Raw genomic sequence first — 21,710 nt, 5'->3', positions numbered from 1 at the left:
CCCTCATCCCTCCCTTCCTTCCTCCCTTCCTCCCTTCCCTCCCTTCCTTCTCCCTTCTCCCCACTCTCCCTCCCTCTCTTCCTTCTTTCCCTTCCCTTCCTTCCCTTCCCCCTCCTTCCTTCCTTCCTTCCTTCCTTCCTTCCTTCCTTCCTTCCTTCCTTCCTTCCTTCCTTCCTTCCTTCCTCCCTCCCTCCCTCCCTCTCTCCCTCCCTTTCTTCCTTCTCCCTCTCCCTTCTCCCCTTTCTCCCTTCCTCCCTCCCCCTCCCTCCCTTCTCTATCTGCCAGCCAAATGATTCTCCCCAGCTTGCATACTGTAGAAACACGAACCCATCCCTGGTTCAATCTTCAAATGTAGCAAAAATGAAAAAAAAGAAAAGAAAATACAGCATACGGTCCAAGCAAATCAAGATAAAAATAACAGGAAGAAAATAAATAAATAAATAAATAAATAAACGATGGATAAACTCCCTAGCTTGTTAGAATTCACTCCAGAAGAATTTGGTTTTCAGAATCCTCCTGCATGTCATCATTTTAATGTGCTTTAAATGGAGGCAAACTGCTGGGCACCAGCGCAAATTACATCAGTAGTTGAATATGAGAAATAAATTACAAGAGAGTTAAGAGACCCACACTTGTTTTAGCTTCTTTTCCACAAATGCATGACTTTGCACATCCCTATCGCATTTCCTGCTTAATTTTACCTGCCTCCCTTCAACTGCAAGCGTGAGCGTTTTCACTCCTGTAGAAATCACTCCGGCCTCTTGATAAACGTATTAGCAGCGTTCCTGCCAAATGTTCAGCAGCCCTCATTCTGCTCGAGATGAGCCGACTGCAGCTCTACACAATAAGGTGACCGCAACCACACTAGAGATTTCTATAAAGACATGATATCAGCCAGAGGAGGGCTTCACATAATTTTAACAACCGGTTCGGCCAGCACCGAAAATGGGGGTGCGCGTGTGGGGCATTCCGCAAATGTGCTTTGCTCATGCGCATGGCTTGCACACATGCATGTGATTTAGAACAGCGGACCACTAGTGGTCCACGAGAAAATTTTGGTGGTCCCCAGAAAAATTATTTGCATTTTTTATATTGCACTAAATCAGGGGTCCTCAAACTACGGCCCCTGGGCCAGATACGTGCAATGAACGTTTGTGTTGCTGCAGAGAGTCTCCCCCTTCGGGGTCTTTTTGTGTGGGTCAGAGGGGGGCAGAAATTCCAACTCGGGGTCTGCTTTAGCCTCCTGGGGGAGGGGGCTTTGGGCAAAGGCTGGAGGGAAGCGCCATTGGTGGTGAAGAGCTGGAGGGCCTCGTTCCAGTGGGACTGCCTCATGGCCTGGAACTGGCTGACCATCTCAGCCCACTGAGCCTCCAGGTGCCGGTACCTGGCTTTGCACTCCCGCAGGTCTTCCCTCTGTTTGGAAAGCCTAAGCTTCTAGTCTTCAGTGAGGTGCTTCTGCTGAACCTCCTTCTTGATCCAATTTGAACTGAGCCAGCTGTTTTGCCAATTCTTTCTCATGGTGGCTGCTTAGCTCCAGCAACTGCTTCCTGTTGGGGCCCTAAGGAACCCGGGCGGGCAGGCGAGGAGTAGTGAGTAGCAAGGTGCCCCTCAATGTGAGTGACATCGAGTTGGCCACGCCCACCCAGTCACATGACCACCTTGCCACATCCACCCATCTGGTCATTAGGCAGATTATATTAGTGGTCTGTCGGATTTTAAATTATGAATTTAATGGTCCCTGAGGACCAAAAGGTTGGTGACCCCTAACTTAGAAAACATGGCTAAACAGGATGGCATAGCGCCGGGGTGGATGGGCGGGTGTGCCATCCACATGTCATTACTACTGGTTTGCCTGAACCGGTCTGAACCAGCTAAATCCCACTATTGATTATCAGCAGTCTTATCCTTAGTTGCTTTGTCTACGTAATTTCTTTTTCTGCCCACTGGATTTGCCTATTGGGATCCCTTCGCCATTCTAACATACAGTGCCGCCAGTTGCTAACTCTGAATTGCATTTGCCAATTTAATTCCCTTTAGCGTTTGTTTCTCCACTCGAACATATAAAGAGAGGTTATCTCTGCTGTCCTTCCTTGGTTTAACCAGACTCGCCCTGCTGAAAACTGTGTGTTTGTAAAACTGTTTCTGCGGAAAAAAAAAAACCCAGCCCAACAGCTTTCTAGAATACATCAACAGGCTCGGAATCAATTATTTCTCTCTGCGTGCATTTGAAATGAAATTGTTGAGATCTATTCCTTTCCAAACTCGGGGGCCTTTTATTCCTGTATTAATAGATACTTCAGATACTCATACTGTCGCCATTGTAAGATAGCTTTTAGACTCTTTTGTTGGCTTGGCTTGGGTTCTGTCTGTTTCATTTCATTTTTTTTAAAGGAAGAAATCTTCAGAGGGTCCCTCCCACTCCAATCACTGCTTAATTATGTTTGTAAGCCATCCATTCTACGCACATCTGGATTAGTGGGGAAGGATTTCCAAGTGACAAGCGCTAAGGGGTAACTGTTGTTCTACCACGGGCAAAATCTTGACAAATAACGAGTTTGTGAACATTACAATTGCCCGGATGGTGTCAGGTTATAATGGATGGGAATCAGAGGTGGGTTTCAGCAGGTTCTGACCAGTTCTGGAGAACCAGTAGTGGAAATTTTGAGTAGTTCAGAGAACTGGTAGTAAAAATTCTGACTGGCCCCTCCCCCATCTATTCTCTGCCTCCCAAGTCCCAGCTGATCGGGAGGAAATGGGGATTTTACATCCTTCTCCTGGATTGGGGAGGAAATGGATATTTTACATTATCTTTCCCCTGGAATGGGGTGGGAATGGAGATTTTATAGTATCCTTCCCCTGTCACGCCCACCAAGCAACTGGAAATTTTTAAGAAGATGGTGGACAACAGCATATCACATCTGTACTGTTGCCAAGCAATCTACCCGAATACATACTAAGTCAACCCAACTGGAAGCAATTTCATAAATATGCTTCCCTAGTAGTTTAACCCAATCTATATCCAGCCAACATATATTCTCCAAAGAATAGAATAACAGAGTTGGAAGGGACCTTGGAGGTCTTCTAGTCCAACCCCCTGCTCAGGCAGGAAACACTATAACATTTCGGACAAATGGTTGTCCAATCTGTTCTTAAAAACTTCCAGTGTTGGAGCATTCACAACTTCTGGAGGCAAGTTGTTCCACTGATTAATTGTTCTCACTGTCAGGAAATTTCTCCTTAGTTCTAAGTTGTTTCTCTCCTTGATTAGTTTCCACCCATTGCTTCTTGTCCTGCCCTCAGGTTCTTTGGAGAATCGCTTCACTCCCTCTTCTTTGTGGCAGCCCCTCAGATATTGGAAGGCTTGCTATCATATCTCCCCTAGTCCTTCTTTTCATCAAACTATACATACCCAGTTCCTGCAACTGTTCTTCATATGTTTTAGCCTCCAGTCCCCTAATCGTCTTTGTTGCTCTTGTCTGCACTCTTTCTAGAGTCTCAACATCTTTTTTACATCGTGGTGACCAAAACCACATATTCCAAGTGTGGCCTTACCAAGGCATCCTAAAGTGGTATTAACATTTCACGTGATCTTGATTTTATTTATTTTATTAGACATATTTCTATGCCGCCCACTCTCCGAGGACTCTAGGCGGCTTACACCAAAGACAGTATACTAAATAGCATATTTCCCCCAACAATCTGGGTCCTCATTTTACCCACCTCGGAAGGATGGAAGGCTGAGTCAGCCTTGAGCCGGTGAGATTTGATCAGCTGATCTGCTGAACTAGAAGTCAGCTGAAGTAGCTGCAGTACTGCACCCTAACCACTGCGCCACCTCGGCTCCTTAAATCTTGATTCTATCCCTCTGTTTATGCAGCCTAGAACTGTGTTGGCTTTTTCTGGCAGCTGCTGCACACTCCTGACCCCCCTCTTCTTTGTGGCAACGCCTGAGATATCCAAACACTGCTATCATGTCACCCCTAGATGTCCTACAGTTTCAGAGTATGTTACAGCAGATTGGTTTTGGATGGCTTTATCCCTCTTACTTGAATAATTTTTCTGCACTTCTGTACATGCTCTGAACAGATTCTCAGGGGCCTGTTTTGGCAACCGTTTCATTGGCATCCATTCTTGGAATTCGGAAATAGGGGAAAGTTATCTTTCTTCCACTTTGTAACTTTCAAGCTCTACTACTCAGGCATAAATGGATGTAAAATTACAACAGTGGGATTCAGGCTACGAAATACAAGACGTTCCATCTGTAAAACACGTTTGCAACCTCACAATTTACAATATTAAAAAAAAATACTTGCGCTTGTGGGCGGTGTGGTGGGGAAGGGACAAAGAAGAGGGAAAAAAAATATTACAGAAATAAATGTGGAGCACAATCCCAAACATGTATTCCTTATTCAATAGACTTAAAGCACGTAATTTCTTTCTTTTTTTTTCCCAGGAACAATTCCTAGTTCTGGTTCTTTCAAAGAGAAATCAGAATTTTGAACCCACTTCAAAATGAGTCACTTTATTTCTCACTGGAAGAACACAATTTGTCTTATCTTTTTTTGGGGGGGGCAGGGTGCCTGATTCCTGGTGACTACAATTTTGGAGCAGTGGTGAGATTCAAAATGTTTTACTATCGGTTGTATCGAGGTGGCGCTTGGTGGGCGTGGCTTGGTGGGCGTGGCACCACCAAGTGGTGTAAAATCTCCATTCCCACCCCACTCCAGGGGAAGGATACTGTAAAATCTCCATTTCCTCCTGATCAGCTGGGACTTGGGAGGCAGAGAATAGATGGGAGCGGGACCAGTCAGAATTTTTACTACCGGTTCTCCGAACTACTCAAAATTTCCGCTACCGGCTCTCCAGAACTGGTCAGAACCTGCTGAAACCCACCTCTGTTTTGGAGGTGATTTACCATTGCCTTCTTCCTAGGGCCGAGAGAACGCGACTGGCACCAACTGGTTCTGTGTCCAAGGCAGGACAAGAAACTCTCCTGGTTTTTAGCCTGGCACCTTAACTGCTACACCCAAATTGCCTCCCTCCTGATCTCTGCAGCCGAGTTACAAAATTAAAGATACGTTGGACAATAATAAAGCATCTTACAATTTTGTCTTGTTACTGTAAGCATCAACTGTGCATTTTTGCAATGACTGAGAGAAGCATTCCTATGCTAGATGACGTAAATTGCACCCCATGAAAATATATATTGCAATATATTTGATGGTTAGATACTCACTCTCTCTCTCTCTCTCTCTCTCTCTCTCTCTCTCTCTGTCCCTCTGTCCCTCTGTCCCTCTCTCCCTCCCCCCCTCTCTCTGGTGTATATATCAATTCAAACACAGATAAACCTGTATTTTTCTTATTTTAAAGGCTTGAGAACTGGTGAACAGAGTTCCTGATTGGCACTAACTTTTCAAATGAAGAATGGCAATAGCAGTAACACTTAGATTTTGTATACCGCTTCACAGTGCTTTACATCCCTCTTTAAGCGGTTTAGAGAGTCAGCACATTGCCCCCAACAATCTGGGTCCTCATTTTACCAACCTCGAAAGGACGGAAAGCTGAGTCAACCTTAAGCCAGTGAGGATCGAACTGCTTACAGTTGACAGAATTAGCCTGCAATACTGCATTCTAACTGCTGCGCCATCATGACTCAAAAGTCCTGTAGCTAATTCTTTTTTTTCTTCCTAGTTGTTGTAGACGCCAATGACATTTTTATATTCTTCAGTCTAGGAATTAATCTACATCCCATAGCAAAAAAAGCTTCCTCCCTCATTTGACCTTATTGAGGTCTAAGGTAGCCCTTAATAGGCCTGGCTTTTAAAACGCTAGGGATGTGTTTAAGAAGTTCCTTTTGCATGTTTATTACCTCGTGACATTTAAAAACCTGATTCTGATTTCATTTATGCTGAATACTCTTTCTGGTAGTTTATGACCTAGTGAAAGCAGAATCACTGCTGGGACCATTTGTACCATGGAAACAGCATAGCACCCTTAGTGTTTTAATTGCTAAAATTAACAAAGCAAAATTCTGTTGAGGCAGTGGTTTTCTCCTGCGTTGAAGATCAGGGATGATGGCACGGTTGAAAACATCCAGATGTCACAAAGGTACCTGTCAAGGTTCCAAGTAACACCCCCAACAAAGGAAAACTCAAAGTTCCTCAAAGTTCCATTTTATTAGAAATGTCATATTGGCACATCTGGGAAAACCCGAATCTGAAAGCTTTCAGGTTTTCCCCACCCAAAGGAAAGTCCAAGTCCCTGCCCAGCACCCACATATCCATCACATGGTCCAATCAAAGCACCGTCCCAACTGGAGATGCCTCCCAGCCACACCTCTCCAGGTGCAGGGCAAGATGTCCTTGACTCTCCGAGAAAGAAATGTTATTATGACTGCAGGCTACTTCTGCTGATCACCGGCTGCCAACAGTTTGGCAGATCGAATCTCACCAGGCTCAAAGTTGACTCAGCCTTCCATCCTTCCGAGGTCGGTAAAATGAGGACCCAGATTGTTGGGGGCGATATGCTGACTCTGTAAACCGCTTAGAGAGGGCTGTAAAGCACTATGAAGCAGTATATAAGACTAAGTGCTATTGCTATTGCTATATCACCCTCTGCTCCATATACTCCTCCCTCCCAGTTTCCCACAGCAGTAAATGTGTCAGGCCCGAAGATCCAATGCAAAAAATGGCCTGACAGTACCATCAAAAACTCCACCCATTTTTAAATGGGCATTTGTACCCGATGAATGCTCCTGATGAAGGTACTGCTCTCTGGGGTCCTGGGTGTTCTCTGAGCTTGGTGGTGTCAACTCTGAAATGGATCGAGCCTGCGGCAGCCATCTTCCATTTCTCAAGTTGGCACACAGCTCTGAGAGGGGGAAGAGGAGTGGAATGAGAGCTAGCCAAAACCAGGGATGGGTTCTACTTATCTTTACTACCGGTTCGCAATGGGGCCGTGCGCGCGTTTTGATGACATCAGGATTGGTGGGTGGAGCCTCCTGCCAGTTTTACTACCGCTTCTATAGAACCGGTGCGAACCGGGGGCAACCCACCACTGGCCAAAACAACCTACTATCTCGTGGGAACCAAGGTCGCTTCCAAATGGTGCAGGCCAGAGACTGAAACTGGTCTCCAATGAGACACCAGTTACTGGACAATGTGACCTGTGACACTAGGAGAGGGGGAATCTCTAATGCTTAATTACGTATACTGAAATCGCAGGAAATAACTAGATTAAAACTTAACTGGTTTTAAGACCATCCGTGCCGAAATGATGTACTCAATAAAGCAGTTCTTTGAGGAAGTGGAGAGTTTCAGAGTAATGACTCATTTCGGTTCATTAGTCGGAAACCTTGATAGGTGGATTTCTTTCAGATGACCAAACTAGGTAACATTATCAGTGCATCATCAGTACATATTGGTGTCTTTCAGAGATGCTGCATTTGTAAGATTCCACCACTGGAGTGGGCTAGTTGGCATCCGTATCTCTTTTTTATTGGAATGTTGTCATTGAACCAGGGCTGTGGGATGTTTTTCAGCCAGAAGGAAGCATACATGGGATGGGATGGAGGAGCAACAGGGAGAGTTTTGCCAACACGGTTTTTCTAGAGAGGGCCTGGATTAAGAGATTGCACAGTTGGATGGAGGAGAGGTGGGGAGAGGTTCAGGGTACTCACACCTTACAATCTTTCAAGATGTATCTAGCAGTTTAAGAACATTATAACTTTATTCTGGCAAGATTCTGTCTATTTGGTGCAAGCAAATAAAGGGCCTACAATCTTTCAAGATGTATCTAGCAGTTTAAAAACATTATAACTTTACTTTGGCAAGATTCTGTCTATTTGGTGCAAGCAAATAAAGGGCCTACAATCTTTCAAGATGTATCTAGCAGTTTAAGAACATTATAACTTTACTCTGGCAAGATTCTCTCTATTTGGTGCAAGCAAATAAAGGGCCTACAATCTTTCAAGATGTATCTAGCAGTTTAAGAACATTATAACTTTACTCTGGCAAGATTCTGTCTATTTGGTGCAAGCAAATAAAGGGCCTACAATCTTTCAAGATGTATCTAGCAGTTTAAGAACATTATAACTTTACTTTGGCAAGATTCTGTCTATTTGGTGCAAGCAAATAAAGGGCCTACAATCTTTCAAGATGTATCTAGCAGTTTAAGAACATTATAACTTTACTCTGGCAAGATTCTGTCTATTTGGTGCAAGCAAATAAAGGGCCTACAATCTTTCAAGATGTATCTAGCAGTTTAAGAACGTTATAACTTTACTCTGGCAAGATTCTGTCTATTTGGTGCAAGCAAATAAAGGGCTGGACTTGATTGAATCTCACTCTGTCCTCTCTGGGTTTGAACCTCACAATGTGAAAACCTGTGAATCCATCCTTTAAGCAGCCCTAAAAAAAATTCAGAGATTAAAAACTGGGGATAATCCAGCGTGAAGGCTAAATGTCATTGAATTGACATTTCGGTTAATTAATGAAACAGTCCATCCCAGGTGATATATTTTTTTTTCTCATGGATTTAATTTTTTTCTGTCTTGGTCATCTTAAGCATTTCAAGACGGGATCAGGAGGAGCTCATCACTTTCACTTCCCCACCCCCAGAATTTGAGATATATTTATCTGAATCTGATGCAAGAATTCTGACAGAATTCCTTGATGGTATCCCACAATATATGTACAGCAGGGGTGAAATCCAGCAGGTTCTGACAGGTTCTGGAAATTTTGAATAGTTCAGAGAACTGGTAGCGGAAATTTTGAGTAGTTTGGAGAACCGGCAAATGCCACCTCTGGCTGGCCCCAGAGTGGGGTGGGAATGGAGATTTTGCAATATCCTTCCCCCAGGAGTGGGGAGGGAATGGGGATTTTGCAGTATCCTTCCACTCCACACCCACCAAGCCATGCCCACAGAACCAGTAGTAAAAAAATTTGGATTTCACCACTGATGTACAGGCAATCCTTGATTTATGAGGTAATTGAGCCCAGAAATAACAGTTATGAGTTGTTTGGAGTCATAAATTGAGGTACAATAGGACCAGGTTTGCAGTTACAGCTATTTTTAACAATAGTTGTTAAGTAAATGTGGCAGTTATTAAGTGGACCCATTTTCCCCAATGGGTTGTCTTTGGCTGGAAACCAGAAGTAAGTGGCAAAAACTGGTAAAACACATTGCAAATCTCACATTCAAGCAGGGGTGGGATTCAGCTGGTTCGTACCGGCTGCAAATTTTACATCCGGTTCGTCGAACCGGTAGTTGCAAGGACTGGTTGTCCCTGCCCACCAGGGGTGGGTTCTACTTATCTTTACTACTGGTTCGCAACGGGAGCGTGCGTGCGCAGATTGTCAATTATGATATCTGGGTGGGTGGGTGGAGCCTCCCGCTGCTTTTACTACCAGTTCTAAAGAACTGGACAGAACCGGGAGCAACCTACCACTGCTGCCCACCCCGCCCCACCTCTCCCTGGAGTCTCCACGCAGCCCGTTTTGGATGCCAGGTAAGTGCAGGGCCCACACGGAGGCTCTGGGAGGGCCTCCCAGAAGTCTGGAAACAGGCCCGTTTCTGGCCTCCAGAGGGCCTCCAGAGCCTGGGGTGGCCATTTTCACCCTCCTGGAGGCTCGAGAAAAACCTCTGGAGCTTCCCTTTTTAAATATCTAAATTTTAATCTGTTTTTAAATTATTGGGGTGTTTTAATCTGTCTGGGCCAAAATGATTTAATTTGATTTTATCTGGTTTTTAAATTTTGTGTATCTATGTATTTTATTGTTGGCTGTTCACCGCCCTGAGTCCTTCGGGAGTAGGGCGGTATACAAATCAAATACAAATCAAATAAACAAATCAAATAAACAAATCAAATAAACTAAACTCTGGAGTTTAGGGAGGGCGAAAATGCTGCCCCCCCCACCGTGGTGCAGGAGGCTGAATAGACCACACCCAGCATGGCCACGCCCACCCAGCAACCGGTTGCTAAAATTTTTGAATCTCATCCCTGCATTCAATGGTTGCTCTTTTAAAAAAAAAACCAGTAGATTCCAGGGATACATTTATGCCATCAATCAGTGCTTCCTATTTAAAGGGTAGTAAATATTTTCTTTTCGAAATCCATACAAGTAATAAAAGCTGGGTTGAATCTAGGTAATGAAACCCATCTTGGATAAATGCATTAAAACATTTAATGAATTGAATTCTGGGCATATATTTATTGTGCAACTGCCTTCTAAATACATTATTCATGGACTCGCTGCCAACTGCATATATTCTACTAACCCCAGGGGGAAAAAGGGATAGATAGATCTATTTGCTAAATCAAATAATTCCAGAGGTGCTCACTGCACTTTAGCATTTACCAAAGAAACAATATGTGTACCAAATGATGCTAATGTATCATAAGCTGAAGAGTTTCTGGAAATGCAGGCTCTTCCAGAAATAATGATATTACACTGACTCATGCATATCTCTGAAGAGATAATTATATTCTAATTGCTGTCCTGATGAACTATCCTTTCAAATCATGACAAATAGCTACCGAATCAAAGATATTCAGGATGCTTCATGATTAAACAGACATTTGAAGTAAAATCCTTCTTGCAGGATCCAATCTGGGTCAGTCACCGGGACCAGAGTTTTGGTCTTTCAATATTTCGGACGTATGCTGCATCTCATCCTTGGGGAACTTCTCTCTAGCAGAGTGTATGATTTGGGGTATATTCTGTGTGTGGTATTTATACGGTGCCTCGTTGAATGTGGCTTTTTAGTCGTTGATTGGGGTTCTATGCATAGAATAGCCCAAAGCACACATTCTGGTAGAGGGAAGTTCCCTGAGGCTGGGAAGCACAAGTCTGAAAGCTCAGAAGACTAAACCTCTGATCCCGGTGACTGACCCAGATTGAATCCTGCAACATTATCATGGGATATATAGATTTGCTGAATAGAATAGAATAGAACAGAACAGAACAGAACAGAACAGAACAGAACAGAACAGAACAGAACAGAATAGAATAGAATGAATGGAATGGAATGGAATGGAATGGAATGGAGTAGGGTAGGGTAGGGTAGGGTAGGGTAGGGTAGGGTAGGGTAGGGTAGAGTAAATAGAATAGAAGAGTTGGAAGGGACCTTGGAGGTCTTCTAGTCCAACCCCCTGCTTAGACAGGAAACCCTACATCACTTCAGACAAATGGTTGTCCAATATCTTCTTAAAAACTTCCAGTGTTGGAGCATTTACAACTTCTGAAGGCAAGTTATTCCACTGATTAATTATTCTCACTATCAGGAAAATTTCTCCTTGGTTCTAAGTTGCTTTTCTCCTTGATTAGCTTCCACCCATCGCTTCTTGTCCTGCCCTCAGGTGCTTTGGAGAATAACTTGACTCCCTCTTCTTTCAGGCAGTCCCATGAAAACCCTTCTTGCTCTGAGCCACCACTTCGTCACCTTTTATTTCTTAGATTTACATCAGAGTAGCGTTTATGATGGACCTTCAAGACCATTACCAAACAAAGATCTCTAGGTCAGGCTGCTTTCAAAAGCAGCTTGAGGTCAGTTACAGAAAGTCCTCAACTTACAACTCAAGTTCGTTTAGTGACAGTTCGAAGTTACAACAACACTGAAAAAAGTGGCCTCGTGATCAGTTTTCACACTTAAGAATCGTGGTAGCCTCCCCACGTGGTCAAAATTTGACAAATAACTCATATTTATGACGGTTGAAATATCCCGGGATCATGTGATTCCCTTTTCTGACCTTCTGACAAGCAGATTCAATGGGAAAGTCAGATTCATTTAACAGCTGTGTTACTAACTTAACAAACTGTAGTCATTCGCTTAACAAGCGTGGCAAGAAAGGTCGTAAAACGGGGCAAAACGCACTTAACAAACGTCCTGCTTTAGCAACATAATTTTTGGACTCTATTGTGGACGTAAGCCGAGGACTACCTGTACATCACAATGGAACTTAATATCTCATCTAAGGTACCTTCACCTCTTGCAGGTGATGTGCTTTGGGTCCCAAATATCTTATCTGCCATTGGTGGCTTCAGTTTTGGCCCAACCCAGACTTTGTATTAATACTGTGTCCTTTTTCCCCCCCAGACATAAAACCCACCAGAGATAGAAAACAGTGCAACGGATACATTAGCTAAAATGAAATTATCTGGGCAGAAAATATTACCCTCACTTGCTATTTTTGCTGCAAATGTTTGTGCCCATCTATTAACGGTTAACATGGCTCTCCGCCGATTACAATTTGGCTGTTTCATTAAGGCACATGTCCTATATATGTAACCCACAAGCACTCTGCATAAATTAATCAGTTGTGGAGGAAGATGGAGTTTACTGTTATTATCAGCCCTTTAATAATTTACTGAAAGCTTATAATGACCCACCCTGTTAAGAAGTACTCCAATTAAGGTACATTTCGTGGGGAAATAGCCGAAGGAGGATACAAGCAAGGCAAAATAGTCACTGTGACTTCAAGATGATTCCTCTTGCTCGTGAAAAGTAATGTATGTTTTGCATACATAATGTATGTAAGGCAAGGCAGGCTGTCAATGTTACTTCTGGGTCCTGCCTAATAATCTCTGGGCTGGAAATGGTTGCTTGCTTTCTGAAACACAGAATTTAGAATCACGGGGCTGGAAGGGACATAGAAGAGCCTTGGTAGTACAGGGGTTTAAGGCACCCTGTTATTAAGCTGGTTATTAAGACCAGCTGCCTGCAATTACTGCAGGGTTCGAATCTCGCCAAGGCTCAAGGTTGACTCAGCCTTCCATCCTTTCTAAGGTAGGTGAAATGAGGACCCAGTTTGTGGGGGCAATAAGCTGACTTTGTATAAATATACAAAAGGATGAAGGCTATTGCTGAGCACATTGTAAGCCGCCCTGAGTCTTCGGAGAAGGGCGGCATATAAATCAAATTTAAAAAAAAAAAAAAAAAAAGAAGGTCTTGTAATCCAAACCCCTGCTCAAGGCAGGAGACTTTTTTATTATATTTATTTTATTATTCATATTTCTATGCCGCCCATTCTCCGAGGACTCTGGGCAGCTTACACCAAAGACAGTATACTAAATAGCATATTGCCCCCAACAATCTGGGTCCTCATTTTACCCACCTCGGAAGGATGGAAGGCTGAATCAACCTTGAGCCGGTGAGATTTGATCCGCTGATCTGCTGAACTAGCAGTCAGCTGAAGTAGCTGCAGTACTGCACTCTAACCACTGCGCCACCTCGGCTCTTAGACCTTATACCAGGGGTGTCAAACTCCATCTCATTGAGGGCCTCACCGGGGTTGTGTTTGACCTCAGGGGGCTGGGGTGAGTGTGGCTGGGGTAGGTGTGGGGTAGGATGGGTGTGGTCAGTTTGACGTCAGGGGCCCTGTGGTGGCTGAGTGATAAGGAAGGACTTCCCTCTGACCCTCCCTCATTCTCGTTATAACCTCCTTCCTTCCTTCCTTCCTTCCTTCCTTCCTTCCTTCCTTCCTTCCTTCCTTCCTTCCTTCCTTCCTTCCCCTCTTTCCTTATTTTTCCTTCCTTGCTCTCTTCCCATCTTCCCATCTTTTTCTTTGTCTTTCCTCTTTCCCTTTCTCCTTTCCTGTCCCTTCTTGCAAAAGGGGAAGCATTTCTCCTTTTGATTTGTTTTTAGTTTGTTTTGCTAGCCCTCTGCCAGCGAAAACGGAGCTGCAGGTGGTAGGGGATGCGTGTGGCTCCCCTGGGCCCCGTTTTTGGCTGCGATGGCCTCCTGCTCTCCTCTGCCCAGCGAAAATGGGAGCTCTATTTTCACTGGCAGAGGCACCGCGGGCCGGTCCTTTGCTGTTTCCAGGGTGGCCCCAAGGACCAGATCTAAGCACTCCATGGGCCACATCTGGTCGGTGGGCCTTGAGTTGGACACCTCTGCCTTATACCATCACAGTCAAATGGTTGTCTGGTTTCTTGAAAGCCTCCAGTGATGAAGCACCCACAACTCCAGGGGACAAGCTTTCCATTGATTAAGTGTTCTCACAGTCAGAAAATCCTTCAGGTTGGGTCTGTCTTTAATGATCGTCCACCTGTGAATTCTTGTCTTTCCCTCTGGTGCTTTGGAGAATAAGTCAGTCCCCTCTTCTTCGTGACAGCCCCTCAAGTCCTGGAAAGCTGCTATCTTGTCAGCCCTGACCCTTTTCTTCAATAGGCTAGACACATGATGGCGAACCTATGGCATGTGTGCCCGAAGTGGCACGTGGAGCCATGTCGCCTGGCACGTGCAGCGTTGCCTGTTCCTCTTCCGGGTTTCTGGTGCGCATGTGCACACGACAATCAGCTGGCCTTTTTGCATGCGGCAGTGGCGGAGACTGGAAGAGCTGGTCTTCCATTTTCCTGCGTGAGCATATGTGCCAGCATGCACATGCATGCCAGAAACACAGAAGAGTAGCTGGCTGAAACCGGAAGTTCAGTAGCTGAAACAGGAAGTTCATTTTCAGGCACGCGCATTCGCCCTGGGCAGCTCCTCTTCCGGGTTGTGGCCCAGATATGCGTGTGCGCTCCCTTTTTGGCACTCGGTGCTGAAAAGGTTCGCCATCACTGGGCTAGACCCATCTGGTTTTCTCAACCATTCATGATACGATTTAGCCTTCATCCTCTTTATCATCTTTGTTGCTCTTTTCTGTACACTTTTAATGGTCTCAGCATCTTTTTTTTTGCATAGAGTTTGAACCCAGGTTACTTCTAGGATCAATTGTTCTTCACCCTGTGCTTTCAGATTTTCCAGAAGGCATCTTCTGCATGCCTTATCGTGGCTAGGACTAATATCAACAGCCAATATGGGGTTTGTTTTCTTTGGGACTTTCCACTGTTGTGGAATAAACAGCCATCAGAGACTTCCTAATTACAGTTTAAGAAACAGCTGGTGGATACATTTTCTAAGTAAGAAGCATGGCTTCAGAATTTGGGAACAAAAAGTCAGAAACAAGGTAATCAAGATGCACCAGTGAAATCTCAAGGCCCTGTATTGCACCATCTGCTATGAACGGTAGGTATTTATGCTACGTCTTCAGAAGGCACCTCTTCAGCTCCATCCAGAAGCCATCAGAAATTATCTAGCCAAAAGGGCTGCAGGTGAATCAAGACCTTTCTAGGTGAATCAAAAACTTTCCTAGCAGACAAACAATTCTTGGCTGCCAGCTGAGTCGGAATCTTCATGTGCCATACTGAACATCTGGAGGCTGAACCAAAGCATCCAAAAGTCCCTGGATCCTGCCTTCAAAGAGTTTCTTGAAACTCATCTAGAATATAAGAGGCTGCACAGGTACATTATATGTGGTACCTTGCTCAATAGTAGTAACTGTGAGACGGATCTCGGAGTCCTAGTGGACAACCATTTAGATATGAGCCAGCAGTGTGCAGCAGCTGCCAAAAAAGCCAACACAGTTCTAGGCTGCATAAACAGAGGGATAGAATCAAGATCACGTGAAGTGTTAATACCACTTTATAAGGCCTTGGTAAGGCCACACTTGTAATACTGCATCCAGTTTTGGTCGCCACGATGTAAAAAAGATGTGGAGACTAGAAAGAGTGCAGAGAAGAGCAACAAAGACGATTAGGGGACTGGAGGCTAAAACATATGAAGAACAGTTACAGGAACTGGGTATGTCTAGTTTAATGAAAAGAAGGACTGGGGAGACATGACAGCAGTCTTCCAATATCTCAGGGGCTGCCCCAAAGAAGAGGGAGTCAAGCTATTCTGCAAAGCACCTGAAGGCAGGACAAGAAGCAATGGGTGGAAACTAATCAAGGAGAGAAGCAACCTAGAACTAAGGAGAAATTTCCTGACAGTGAGAACAATTAACCAGTGAAACGACTTGCCTCCAGAAGTTGTGAGATGCTCCATCACTGGAAATTTTCAAGAAGAAATTGGACAACCATTTGTCTGAATTGGTATAGGGTTTCCTGCTTGAGCAGGGGGTTGGACTAGTAGACCTCCAAGGTCCCTTCCACCCCTGTTATTCTGTCATTCTAATATTTGATCCTGGAAAGCAAGGATACTTCCAGAGGAGGCAATTGACACCATGCCTGTCATAACATTATTATGCAATTGATAGGAACAATGTTCCGTATGCCATATGCATCAAGCTGCAAATGATTAAATCTAGATCATTCTGGCAATCGTATTGTGGTGCCTGTGATGACACCTACAATATATTGAGGATTCTATTTCAATTTTTATAAATATTTTTTCCAATGGAGGTATTATATTTATGGTTGTGTCAGCAGTCTGTCAAGTTACTGAAAAATCCTACTTCCGCTCTTCCACCACAACTCGCTCTCATATTCTGTGCGTGGTTCCTATTTTTCAAGTGCTCACTGTATTTCTATTTGATAGAAACATCTTCCAGAATTGCCAGTCATGCATATCCATCCCTCATAGTATTGGAACAGCAGTTCTGTCTTGGGAAATGGATGACTTGGAAATTGGATGGAAAAATAAAAAAAGCAGAGGAGAAAAACCATAAAGGAAAAAAAAAACACTTTTACTTTGGATATTAAAAACTTCAACTTTAATACTTGGCATCCCCAGGTTAAGCTAGACTGCCAAAAATGTAAGCTTTTGTGTGTGTGTGTGTGTGTGTGTGTGTGTGTGTGTGTGGAAGGTGTTTCTAATTGTTTACTTTTATTTTACAGATTTATTTATTTGCAACCAGCCTCGTTATACACTACTTACTAGATTCTAGGTGGCTTACGATATTCTAAATAAATACAGGTCAGAGGGCCAGATAAAAAAAAAACAACACATCACATTTACTGTATTTGCAAAATAGAACAGCTACCACATTCTTTTTTGGAATGATAAAATGGTGGGCTCATTTAGACTTGGGAAGGCTGAGCATTGCAAAGAAAGGGAGCTATGCTCTTGCTATCCTACAATAGCAGCCAAAATTGTGGAAGCATTTTGGGAAAAGTGTATTTTCTAAAACTAGCTAATAACACCGCTTTTTTTGGGGAGTAGTACCATAAAATTATATATCAATGGAAAGATAATTTAATCAAGAATGTAATGCAATAACTTTTATGAAGGATTTGCTATTAGAACAGCAGTTACAGTATAAAGAAGAAAAATGAAACACATAGAAAAAACGAGATATACAAAAATTATCACCATAGAATAAACAAGATATACAAAAATTATCACCATAGAAAAAATAACATGTACAAAAATTATCACCATTAGAATAAACGAGATATACAAAAATTATCACCATAGAAAAAATAAGATGTACAAAAATTATCACCATGTCAGTTAATACTTAGCATGAATTATGGCCTTACAATATCTTCCCATGGAGTGAACCAAGTCTTTTAGTTCTGCAGCTGTTCTAATGTGAAACCAAGATTGAATGATTGCTTCTATTAACCAGGTTTTATTGTTGGATCGCTTCTGACTAACAAGTTTCTTTAATTGGCTCCATAGATTTTTAATTGGGTGAAGGTCTGGGCTATTCCCAGGCCATTCCAGCAATGGAATAGAATTATCTTGAAACTCCCAAAAAAAAGTGGTGTTATTAGCCATCAAAAATACACTTTTCCCAAAAGGTTTCCACAATTTTGGCCACTACTGTACTCTCATGAGGTGGGAGAAGGGGTGGCAGAACCTGGGGGCAGGGTGAAAAGAGGAATCAGCCTAGAATCCCTATGTAGCCACAACAAACTAAAGCCAACAATCCTTGAGTGCCGTTGACCCTTATCTAACTCTCGCCAGATGCTGACTGTTGAGAATACTTTTGTGCATAGGCTACAGCAATACATCAGTTTAATTGAACTTCATGTGTGGATCTGGACTTTCATACCTGACATATGATTTCTCAGGGAGTGGGTATGCATGGCACCCTCTTCCAACTAAATTGCTTTTGGGTGGGTAGATTCGATCTGGAGCAACTGTCCTAAAGGCCTAAGCCATGAAAGCCTTAGTAAGTTATGGTGTATAGACCATTATCTTCCAAACTTCCTCCTCCCACCCCAAAAAAGATGTGTTTTTCGATTGCAAGATGAAGGTCCATCTCTGCTTCTACACACTTTGTGCTGACCCAGACTGTGGGTTCCATTCTTAGGACTTGCTACCTATTACAAAACGGACACCTTTATAAACCACTAGATAACGCATGATCCACTGGATCAGGGGTGAAATCCAGCAGGTTCTGACAGGTTCTGGAGAACCGGTAGTGGAAATTTTGAGTAGTTTGGAGAACCGGCAAATGCCACCTCTGGCTGGCCCCAGAGTGGGGTGGGGTGGGAATGGAGGTTTTGCAGTATCCTTCCTCCAGGAGTGGGGAGGGAATGGAGATTTTGCAATATCCTTCCCCCAGGAGTGGGTTGGGAATGGAGATTTTGCAATATCCTCCCCCCAGGAGTGGGTTGGGAATGGAAATTTTGCGGTATCCTTCCCCCTGGAGTGGGGTGGGAATGGAGATTTTTCAGTATCCTTCCCCTGGAGTGGGGTGGGAATGGAGATTTTGCAGTATCCTTCCCCCAGGAGTGGGGAGGGAATGGGGATTTTGTAGTATCATTCCCCTGGAGTGGGATGGGACTGGACATTTTGCAGTATCCTTCCCCTGCCATGCCCACCAAGCCATGCCCACAAGCCACTCCACGCCCAACCAAGCCACGCCCACAAAACCGGTAGTAAAAAATTTGAATTCCACCACTGCACTGGATCATAGTTTCAGAGATATTTCCATACCTAAGTAGATGACCAAGGTCAGGCAAAAAAAGCAGTGGGAATGGAAGCAGCTTCCAATTTCCTGCTGGCTTCCCCATTGACTTCCCTTGCGGCAAGTTGGCAGCAAGCATTGGAAATGACAATCCGCTGTGGCTCTGGCTGTCCACCGAAGCCATCCACAACTTTTCTAAATTTCTATCCCACTAGAAGTGTGATGGCTTCAGGGTGGCAGCCACAGTCATGCGATTGCTATTTCCAGTCCTTACTGCCAACTTTGATTTTGGTTGCATTCTGTAAGTTAGGCCCATTGAGGCATGTTGTTTCAAGATTTGCTACCCTATGATGCACTGTTTCACCAGTTGAAGATTACAAATAATCAAACAGGCACAAGAAGTTTTAGTAGTATATACATTACATCCATCTAGTGAGGGAAATGAAGAGATAATCTGATACTTACAAATCTCACTTTTGACTTTTAGAGCATATAAGCTGCCTGGTGGCTCAGCAGACTGATAGCATTGTGATTGACACCAGCTGTCTGCAATTACTGCAAGTTCGAATCTCACCAGGCTCAAGGCTGACTCAGCCTTCCATCCTTTCTAAGGTAGGTAAATTGAGGACCCAGTTTGTGGGGGCAATAAGCTGACTTTGTATAAATATACAAAAGTATGAAGGCTATTGCTTAACGCATTGTAAGCCGCCCTAAGTCTCCGGAGAAGGGCGGCATATAAATCAAATTAAAAAAAAAAAGCTAAGGATATGGATCCAACACAGTCACGGATAAGAATGTTTTCTTTTCTTAACATTTCTACCTTCTGCCTATTTCCCTTCTATTATTCTGAAATCCCAGTCTAAACTGTACATTCTAATCCTAATCATACTTCAAAATAAATAATCGCTCCTCTTTGAAGACTGATTGAACTTATTTCCTTAAATAAAACATGCTGATCACGAGAAGCACAGTTAAATGAATAGTAATAGCAATAGCACTTAGACTTATATACCGCTTCACAGTACTTTATAGCCTTCTCTAAGCAGTTTACAGAATCAGCATCTTGCCCCCAAAATCTGGGTCCTCATTTTACCAACCTCGGAAGGATGGAAGGCTGAGTCAACCTTGAGCCAGTCAGGATCGAACTGCTGGCATTCGGCAGAATGAGCCTGCAATACTGCATTCTAACCACTGCGCCACCATGGCTCTTGAATGCCTTCACAAGAGGACATTTTCCTCCTCGCAATATTTGCAGTGGGCCTAAAATATAACATTACTCATTATAATATATACAGACAGGCAGTCCTCGACTTCTGACCACAACTGAGCCCAACATTTCTGTTAAGTGAGTTTTGCTCCATGTTATGACTTTTCTTGCCAGAATTGTTAAAGTGAATCACTGCAAGTTGTCAACTTAGCAACATGGATTGTTGTAAGTTGAGGACTACCTGTATTATAAATATGGAAGGGGAAGACTGAGGAATTGCATGAATATACATTCAAATAGAGTGATGTCCTGTAATTATAATCTTGCTGATATTTGAAAATAAATCCAGAGAACTGTTACAATAAGTTCTATGAAAGAACCAAGTGGCTTCTCTGCTATTATTACCATTACTGGTTAATGCTACATTAGTGCTTCGGGGAAATGCTTTATATAATAATTTGTAATATAGTTTTCTTTGTACAATGAGTCTATATTGTTTCTATAGTGAGTCCTAGGGAGGCAAGTACTCAGCTGACCTTTTAAAGCATTACATTCACTTACTATCCAGCTGTGAGAAATACAAAGCTTTCTCTTGGATCAACTAAGAGGTTTTCTACGGCAATATTCATAGGGTAAGAGCTTCATTGAAAGAAATATATTCGAAGTCTTAAAACACCATCCAATCACAGAAATATTTTCATCCTTCAAAGAACCATTTCCATCCCTCCTCAAAAAGAACATTTCTGGACATGACTCAAACACAATGTATCACAAGCCGTGCCCAATTTTTGTCCTTTTCAGTTTAAATACTTTTTATCTTCATCAGGCTAAATTCTTTGAAATTTAGTGCAAGGCAACCTGGGGTAGTAAGCATGCATTGATAATTATTTAAGGCTTCCTATTTGAACGGAAAGCTATTGGGAAAATATATTGAGTTCATACTGAGAGCCAAAGTGACCTATGGTTATACAATGTTGGAATGGAAGACCCAGCTTCCACCCAAATCCACCCAAACTCAGAGGACAACTTTGGGTCAATTGTACCAAAGGCCCTTTTTCAAGAGGCAACTGGACTTTCATTTTTCTTTGAAGATGTTTTGCTTCAAAGCATGGTGCATGGTGGTTAGAGTGCAGTACTGCAGGCTACTGCAGGCTTCTTCTTCTGACTGCTGATTGCCAACAGTTCAGCAGTTCAGCAGTTCAAGTCCCACCGGCTCAAGGTTGATTATTGCTATTCTCATCCAAGAAGCTTCTTCACCTCTGACGGGATGGTGAGGAATAGAAGGAGCTGAGGAAACTTCTTGGATGAGAAGTGAAACGTCTTCAAAGAAAAACCAGAAAGTCCAGTTGCCTCTTGAAAAAACACCTTTGGGACAACCATGTCCCGGATGACTGAGAATCTCCATAGACCTTTGGGTCAATTGCTTTCTTCCCAGCTTAACCCAAGAGCCTTGGTAGTACAGGGGTTTAAGGCACCCTGTTATTAAGCTGGTTATTAAGACCAGCTGCCTGCAATTACTGCAGGTTCGAATCTCGCCAAGGCTCAAGGTTGACTCAGCCTTCCATCCTTTCTAAGGTAGGTGAAATGAGGACCCAGTTTGTGGGGGCAATAAGCTGACTTTGTATAAATATACAAAAGGATGAAGGCTATTGCTGAGCACATTGTAAGCCGCCCTGAGTCTTCGGAGAAGGGCGGCATATAAATCAAATTTAAAAAAAACCAAACCATTTCCTAAAGTGGCGGGCAAAGCCAACCCACATCCTGCCCTGTGCTTTGATAGAAGAGCATCCCAAATAAAAACAAGAGGGCTGTTCATCTGAACCA

General features: G+C 43.4%; 1 protein-coding gene across 2 annotated transcripts in view; it reads right to left on the bottom strand.

The window, feature by feature from the left end:
• VSTM2B (V-set and transmembrane domain containing 2B) overlaps positions 1–21,710 on the bottom strand; it is a 61,697-nt gene that overhangs the window by 16,253 nt on the left and 23,734 nt on the right. The gene's annotated exons all lie outside the window — the stretch shown is intronic.

This window comes from Pantherophis guttatus, chromosome 11 (genome assembly GCF_059756535.1).
Source record: "Pantherophis guttatus breed Tessera chromosome 11, ASM5975653v1, whole genome shotgun sequence".
NCBI lineage: Eukaryota > Metazoa > Chordata > Lepidosauria > Squamata > Colubridae > Pantherophis > Pantherophis guttatus.
Note: the sequence above shows the minus strand (reverse complement) of the source record. Positions and strands in the feature narration are given on the sequence as shown.